Consider the following 8408-nt stretch of genomic DNA (forward strand, 5'->3'; position numbering starts at 1 on the left):
CAGGTTCCTGAATCAATGGACCTGGCTAATCCAGAAAGTAAAAATTCTAAATTGGATCTCAGTGTTCTGCTTGCAACAGATCCCTTGGAGATAATAACTCAAAAAATGAAAAAAATACAAGATAGACCAGTAGGGGTGCCCCCTGATCAGTGGCCACCTGCCCAAACTCACTCACATGAAACAGCCTGTCCATATACAGCAACAGAATTAATGGACCTGGTACAACGGTTCTGACAGAAAACTAGAGAAAGTGTGCCAACTTAGTTATTAAGATTACAGGACTCGGGGGCAGAAAGTGTTGTGGTCAACGGGCCAGAAATCTCTAAATTGGCAACTATGACTGTGCACCCTGCTCTTAGGCAGAGACTATATGCTAGCATTGAATATACCAATGAAAACCATTCCATAATAGATTGGTTGATGGTGGCATGCCATATGGTCTGGCCTAGTAAATCAGACATACCATTACATACAGGGTTATGGTCCTCCATGGAGGACCTTCAAAACTACATTCATGAATCAGGTATAAGAGAGGCAATCTGTGAAGATACATTTGACAACCCAGATATGGTAAGATTTTCAGCGGGTATGAGAGATCTGATCTTCCAGCAGGCCCCTTCCCATCTATATGGGACTTTAGTTTCTATACTGTGAACCCCCTGGTGGCCTCAGAGTCTGCAATCCAACAGGCTACCCAACTAGTAGCTGATCTGGGGGAGACAGAGTGCCTGCAGACCAGGCACAATATTCGAACATTGGAAGAAGCAGAAGTTCTGCCAGTAACTAAAACTAGGAGACCAACTGCATGAACTCCTCAAGTGGGACCCACACGAGTATCCAGAAAGCAAGTGTTCAATGACTTAATCTGGGCTGGGGTACAATTTGCAAAAAATTGATCGCCAGCCCAATCATGTCCTCCTTCAGCTATGGAAACAGTTGAAGGACAATCAAAAATTTCAAAATTACCCCAAAAAACCTAGGGTAAGAATTATTGACAGATTACCAAAGGCAGCATGGAACTTAAAAGATTTTACATTTCCTAATAGAAAAAAGAAGCCTCCTCAGGTGTCTCGGGCCACGATAAGGTGAAAGACTTAGCCATAGCACAATTTATGGTGTGACAAGGGATGCTAGTCCCCCTAGGGCCTCCAGATGGGACTGGAGGCCCTGTGTAGAATTAACAACTTTTTGGTCCTGAAAGAATATTCATAGGGTGATGGCATTGGTTGACACAGGCACAGAAACATCGATAATTTAGAGACTTTAGTTGGAGATTGGACTGAATTCAGTGGCGATAGAGTGATGATTGGTGGTTTTGGGGGACAGACAGTTTCAACATGGTTGAAATTGGGGGTTGGGCATCTACCACCCTGGGAGTATGATGTGTCTATTGCCCCAGTCCAAGAGTACATCCTGGGCATAGATACTTTATGGGGTCTGGCTCTCCAGACAACTGTGGGAGAGTTCAGACTTTGATAAAGGTGCATTAATGTCCAGGCGGTACAGGCAATATTGAGAGGCTATGTGAAGCACAAGCATATTTGACTGCTCAAACTGTGCTGGATTACTAATGTAAGACAGTATAGACTCCGGGGGGGACAAGATGAAATATCAAGAATGGTGCAGGAATTAGAAGATGGCATTATAAGACCTGCAAATAGCCCATATAATTTCCCCATATTTGCATGGCCAATGTGAAAGTCAGATGGAACATGGAGAATGACAGTGGATTATAGAGAATTAAATAAGGTCATGCCCTATTCATGCAGCCGTACCCAATATTGCCTCCCTAATGGACACGCTGAGTAGGGATTGACTACCATTGTGTCCTAGACTTAGCAAATGCGTTCTTCAGTATTCTCATTGCTGAAGAATCACAAGATTAGTTTGCATTTACATGGGGAGGCAGGCAGTGGACCTTTCAGGTCCTGCCACAGGGGTACGCACACTCGCCAACATACTGTCACAATCTAGTGGTGCGTGACCTGACTAATTGGAGAAAACCTGATAACGTTTACTTATGTCATTACACTGATGATCTCCTGTTGATATCTGACTCACTGGAGATGGTAGGACAGGCAGTAGATTCATTAATTACCTATCTGTAAGAAAGAGGATGGGCTATAAATCCTCAGAAGGTGCAAGGTTTAGGCCTGTCCGTAAAATTCCTGGGGGTAGTTTGGTCAAGAAAGACCAAAGTACTACCCAGTACTGTCATACATAAGGTTCAAGCATTCCCAGTCCCTGCAACACCAAAGCAGCTGCAGGGGTTTTTAGGTATATTAGGGTACTGGTGCTCCTTTATACCTCATTTAGCATAGCTGCTGAGGTCACTGTATGGACTCATGAAAAAGGGGCAACTATGGGACTGGGGGAAAATACAACAGGACACTTTCCAACAAGCAAAACTGGCAGTTAAACAAGTCCAGGCATTGGGCATATTTGATCCTACCCTCCTAGTCCAGTTGGAAGTTCATGTCACTCAGGATGGCTTTGGCTGGGGCCTGTGGCAACACCAGAGTTCTGTTCAGACCCCCATTGGATTCTGGTCTCAGGTCTGGCATGGAGTGCAAGAAAGATACAGTATGATAGAAAAGCAGTTATTGTCTGCCTACTTTGCATTACAGGTGGTAGTGCTGATAACTCAAACAGCTGAAATCAAAGTTAAGACCACTCTGCCAATTCATGGGTGGCTGAAAGATCTGACCCACCTTCCTAAGACAGGGGTGGCCCAAGCACAAATATTGGCATGATGGGTTGCCTGTCTCAGCCAGGGGACTAGTCTGTCTTCATTACCATTAAAAGAAGAACTCCAGAAGATCCTAGGCCTAGTGATATATCATAGTGATGCACCAAAAGAAACATTGGTTGCTCCACCAGAGAAGAGTCCTGTTCAAGAAGGGAAATATCCTATCCCTGAAGGTGCCTGGTACACAGGTGGTTCCAGCAAGGGCAACCCAAGCAGGTGAAGAGCGATAGCATACCATCCCTCCACTGTGACAATCTGGGACTCATTTTACTGGTACGATGATACAACGCTGGGCAGAAGAAGAGAACATCAAGTGGTGATTCCACCTTCCATATTATCCAACGGGGGCAGGCCTCATTGAATATTATAACAGTATTCTTAAAGCTACCTTGAAGACAGACTCTCAATCCCTACAGGGGTGGATAAAGATTCTATGAAACCCTGCGCAACCTGAATGAAAGACCTCAAGATGGCAGACCTGGTGCCCTGAAAATGCTACAGACAACATGGGCCTCCCCAATTAGGATCCAAATTATGGGCACTGATCATCAGGTAAGACACCAGATTGTCAATGAAAATAATCTTCTGTTCCCTGGCCCTGGGAATTTAGATCTGGGTATCCATAGAATAAAATGGCCTTGGAAGGTGCAGGTAGGACCAAAGTGGTGTGGCCTACTTGCACCTTGGGAGAGATTATTGAAGGTGGGAGGCTCAGTAGTCCCTCCAGTAATAGGTACGTGACCTACTGATATTGTGATCAACACACTGATCTTCATTGCTAAAGGGATCCCCATCATGTCCCTGTGGCAGATCAGGACTCCCCCTTTGGTGCCTGATATAGTTATGCAGCTGCAGACATCTGGCCAGAAGGTATGGTACAGGCAGCCAGGGCATGCCCCAGTACAAGCCAAAGTGTTGACCCAGGATAGAAATATGGCCTGTATCTTGCCCTGGAGGGCAGACCTTCCCCTCCTGGTACCCCTGAAACATCTGTACTACTCCCCATGAGTCTTTGAGACTCTAGGATCACCAGAAGGAACCAAATGCCATCAAAGCGTTCCAGAGTTGGTGTGAGATCATGTGCGACACCCGTTGATGGTCTACATGGGACTGATGGAGCATAGGATGGACCTGCACCTCACAACTACATGCCTCCAGTAACATCATCGAGCACTGGCTCATGAAATAACATGAACTTTCACCATTCATCACTCGTCTTAAATTGTGTTGACATACATTGTGACAGGAAATTGTATAAGAGTTGTGATGTGCCGGATTTCTGTATTAGGGAAGACTCACCCTCTAGTTAACTCAATCATTGGTTCATGCTGTGAAGGGGTCAAGTATGTGAGAACTGTTGAATCATGGCCTGAACCTCTGATTGATCACCTGAGGTGAGCAATGAGTCAGCCTACCTGCACTTTCATTTATTTCTAATTATCCCTTTCCAATGTGATAATCTTTCTACCTATACGATCTGTAGATACCAGCCTAGCCACACCACTCTGTGTATTTGTTGATTATATACTCTCAATGCCTGCTTCAGTTTCTCAGAGTTGATATGACATGTTCTGAACCATTCCAAGAAACAAAGGCTAAGTGCCAGTCTTAAAATTGGCAAGAAATTCTCCTAACAACTGCAGTGAACGAAGCTGGTCCCAGTAGCTAAAACAGAAGGGAAAACAGTGTAATTTCTACAGAATACTGTAAGTATTCTCAGGGGCCTTGATCATATTCAGAACCATGAGTATTAAAGCTATACACCACTCATTAACTGTTTCTTTCCACAGGTGTGGTGTAAGAAGAAATAATACTTATGGAGGCATATATTGTCTTCTGGAGGACTGACTGTGTCACCTGGGCTTACAGTGCAATGGGACTATATGTGAAAGCTGCTTATTCACAAATTAGCAGGGAAACATGTTCCCAGGCTTGCTTTACTAGTGGAGAGCATGCAGACCAGCAGACAAAGAAGTCAGCTGGTCACTTAAGCTTTGCAGAACTGATGATCTCACCCTCTCCTCCTACTGTTACAGAGGGAAGGACTGCTAGGATTCAACTGGTTGGTTTTATTGCCTACTCTCATAACCTATGAGAGAAGTTAACGCCCATTCTTCCATTTAAATTAATTTTAAATAGTGCTGCTTGAAATTACTAGACAAAAGCCAGCTGATGATGACAGCACTTGGGATTTTTTTTCTCCCTATGGGAAAAAGAAAACAGCACTGGACAATTACATCAGAGCTTTTTAGCAAGGCATAAATAAATCATGTGAAGATTACTGATACTGTTGGTTACTCACAAGCAATACTTTAGTTCTTATGTTCCTGAAAAGAAATAGGTGCCTAAAAGTATGCATTTCAATGATTCATCCTGGATGGTGATTATCTGCCTTCTCTGTACTGTTTAACGGTATGGAATGAATCAATCATAGAACAAGTTATTGCTTGATTCAGTTTTATTTTTATATAAAAGTTGTTACTAACAAACACAATGAACAAGTTTTTTCACTGTTCATTTAATAATGCAGTTTAAATTTGCGTGGCAAGCAAAAAATACTGGAAAAAAAACCTGCTTCTCACTGTTGTGGAGGACAACATTATTTTGATGATTGGACTGATTATTTGTGGAACAGAGACATAGACACTGAAAAAGTCTACAGGCACAAAATACCTGTAAGTAATTTGTGAGAGAATGAAAGTGGAGAGAAATATCATTTGAATAAACTATTTCACAACTCTGTCACTTGATCTACCCGGCGATGTTGTTATGTACACCAAGGAACTGCTGAAAATGTGTTGTTTTTTTTAATTTTTATCCTAATCATCCACTGTTACCTGGGCAAGCCCCCAGACTGTGTGGTACAGTACTTCCTCAGATAGAAAAGTGTCGCGAGTTAGCAACGCAACACAGGGTTCTCCTGCTAGGAAGATTTCTTTATTGCTGTGACGATCTTGATCATGATGCTGTCTCTATCTGTCTACTTGCTAAAGCAAGCCTTTTCTATTCTAACTCACATATTCAGTACATTTTCACTAACAATCCATTGGCTAGAAAGCAAGCAAATTCCATAACAAGTCTTCATAGTCAGCAGAGAGTTTATCTTATGGCTAGGTATGAAACACCCCTGTTTATTCAGACCTTCTGTATGCTTTCCAGAGCCTCATTATCAGCGAGTCAACATTTGACAAGACCAAGCTGATCTCTCCATCTCCCACAGAAAAGGAGCTCTTTAGTGGAGCTGAGGATAGTAAATCTCCATTCATGAATTTGTTGATGAATGAATGTAAATAGGAGATCTAGAAACAAAATGCAACCTAATGTTTGATTATTTACTGAATTTTCAAGCAACAACCTCAGGTAACTCACAGTCCCTCTTTAGAAACAAATGGATATCATTATATAAAGAAGAATATGCTGTGGGAGTGAACAGGAGGAACACCAAGGCATTCCTAAGTTGCTTCTCAAGGAGGCAAAGCTCACAGAGGAGGCAAGCAACTTACAAATAGCAGAGGGGGTGGAAAAGACAGTAAAGTGTCCCTTCTGATAGCAGAACTGTGGAAATAAAGGCAACATCACCTTCTTGCCAGCCTTCCCATTGAAGCTGTTACCATACTGCAAAATCTGTCGCTGCCAAAGGGCTTTCAAGAGGCAGCTTTAGACTAATACCACATTCTGGGCTTTTCATCAATGTCTATTTGGATTACATTTATTTGTTTACAATTGATTCTCTTACCAGCTTCAGACCAGGCACTGAATTATTCTCAAAGAGTAGCTGCACACTACTGCATAAATAAATGAAGCTGCTCAGGATTCTGAACCACCCATGCTGCCTAACTTTTTTTGTGTGTGATCCCACTGCAGACCACACCAACTAGCTGTCACCAAGGCAGGTTTATTAGTGAAGAGACACACCATAGGCAGTATGAATTTGTGGCTGTTGACCTTGGGCTCTGGCTCTGGTCCCTTGCTCTCTCCTTTTAGCTGTGTTGATGTAGCCAGAAGTTATGTGCCAAGCTATGCCCAAAGATATCATAGTCAGCATAGGCTGGGAAGCAAGCTTAGACACTGGTTTCGTGATCAGAACTGGGTTATTTAAACACAGGGAAAAACTTGACAATACGTGATCTATTGAGTTTCTTTTGGACTGGCAGACAATACTACCTGAATGAAGTGCTTTTCCATGGGATGAGTCAGTTGCTTAAAGCATGGTCTTTACTGATGGTGAGAAGAGAATTGTAAGTTATCCACATTTTAATCTAAGCTATCCTCTTCTTTGGACACTTAATTTATCTCCCTATTATATTTCTGGGAGACAATGGTTGAGACAAGAGGAAATTCTCTTCTGGAGTACATTTCAGTGATATAACTGAAAGAAGATATTAAAACAAAAGGCTGTTTAGATCTGTCCTGAAGCTATGAATATTGTTTAAAGAGAGATGGAGATACCACTGTTTCACAACAGCAGTGAATAGTAGCTTGGTTCTACAAACAGTTTTCAAAAATGCAAAACATGCAACAAACTCTAAATGAAAAAGTGATAGATAGGGCAACGTACATGTGGCAATACTTGTCAATTAATGAAAGTGTCATAACTAGAAAATGAATAAAATAGCCTACTTAATAGAAAGAGGATAATAGAATGAGTTGACTTTTAAAATTTGAGGAATGTTGGGATGGAGGAAGGGAGATTGGAATTAATGGAGAAAAGGTGAAAGAAAAAGAAAGAAAATGATTGAAAGAACATAGAAACATGAAAGAGAAAAGAAACAGAAAAGAAAGAGAAATGGAGAGTGATGGTGGTAATTTTTTTTTTTTTTTTTTTTGGTCATTTCCTGTCAAAGTGGTTAATTTTTTTTTTAATTAGAACTACACAGAAATTGTACAAAACAGGCTTCATAATTGGCATACTCCTTGCTTCTCCTTGTTTTAACAGTTCCTGCTGTAGTAGAAACCTGTGGTCTGTCTCCTTTCCACACCCTAAAGATTATCTGACATAACCATTAGGACTGTACTAATTCAGAATGACTCAGTCATTGCATTCTGCCCAACTGTCCCAAACCAAGCACGAACTCAGTGGTTTCAGTTACTTGTTTCAAATTTGTGCTTCAGAAAATAAGCAATATCCTTTACTTCCTGTAATAAGACAAGAAAGCTCACATCTTAAAGGTAGTCCTAAAATATTTCTAGGAAAACAAAAATGATGGTGACTATTGGTCAAAGTCTCCTGTGAAGCATCACATAAAGAGAAGAATTTAAATACCATAATAAATTTGAGAATTAAAATCCACTGATACAGTCACTTTTTAAAGTTATGTTTCTGTACGTGAAATGACCTCATCCGACAACCGTCCAACATTACTCAAAAAAGACTAAAATGAAAAATAAACCCATTCCCTTTTTAATATGGTTCCATCATCCTTTCTTTTAAGTCTCAGAGATCTATATGCTTAAAAGCAAGTCAGTTACAGTTCATCATGTTGTTCCTGCACTACATTTGTAGCAGAATAATGCTATTAGTCATTCCCACAGTCATAACCATTAGAGATCAAAGTGACCTTTCAGTGTCACTGTGTCCTTCTCTGATTCCTGCAGTCCATGGCAACAGACTAATTCCAAACAGATTATTATGACTTCACTGCAAAATGTAGCAAAAGAG

Source organism: Gallus gallus, chromosome 1 (assembly GCF_016699485.2).
Source record: "Gallus gallus isolate bGalGal1 chromosome 1, bGalGal1.mat.broiler.GRCg7b, whole genome shotgun sequence".
Classification (NCBI taxonomy): Eukaryota; Metazoa; Chordata; class Aves; order Galliformes; family Phasianidae; genus Gallus; species Gallus gallus.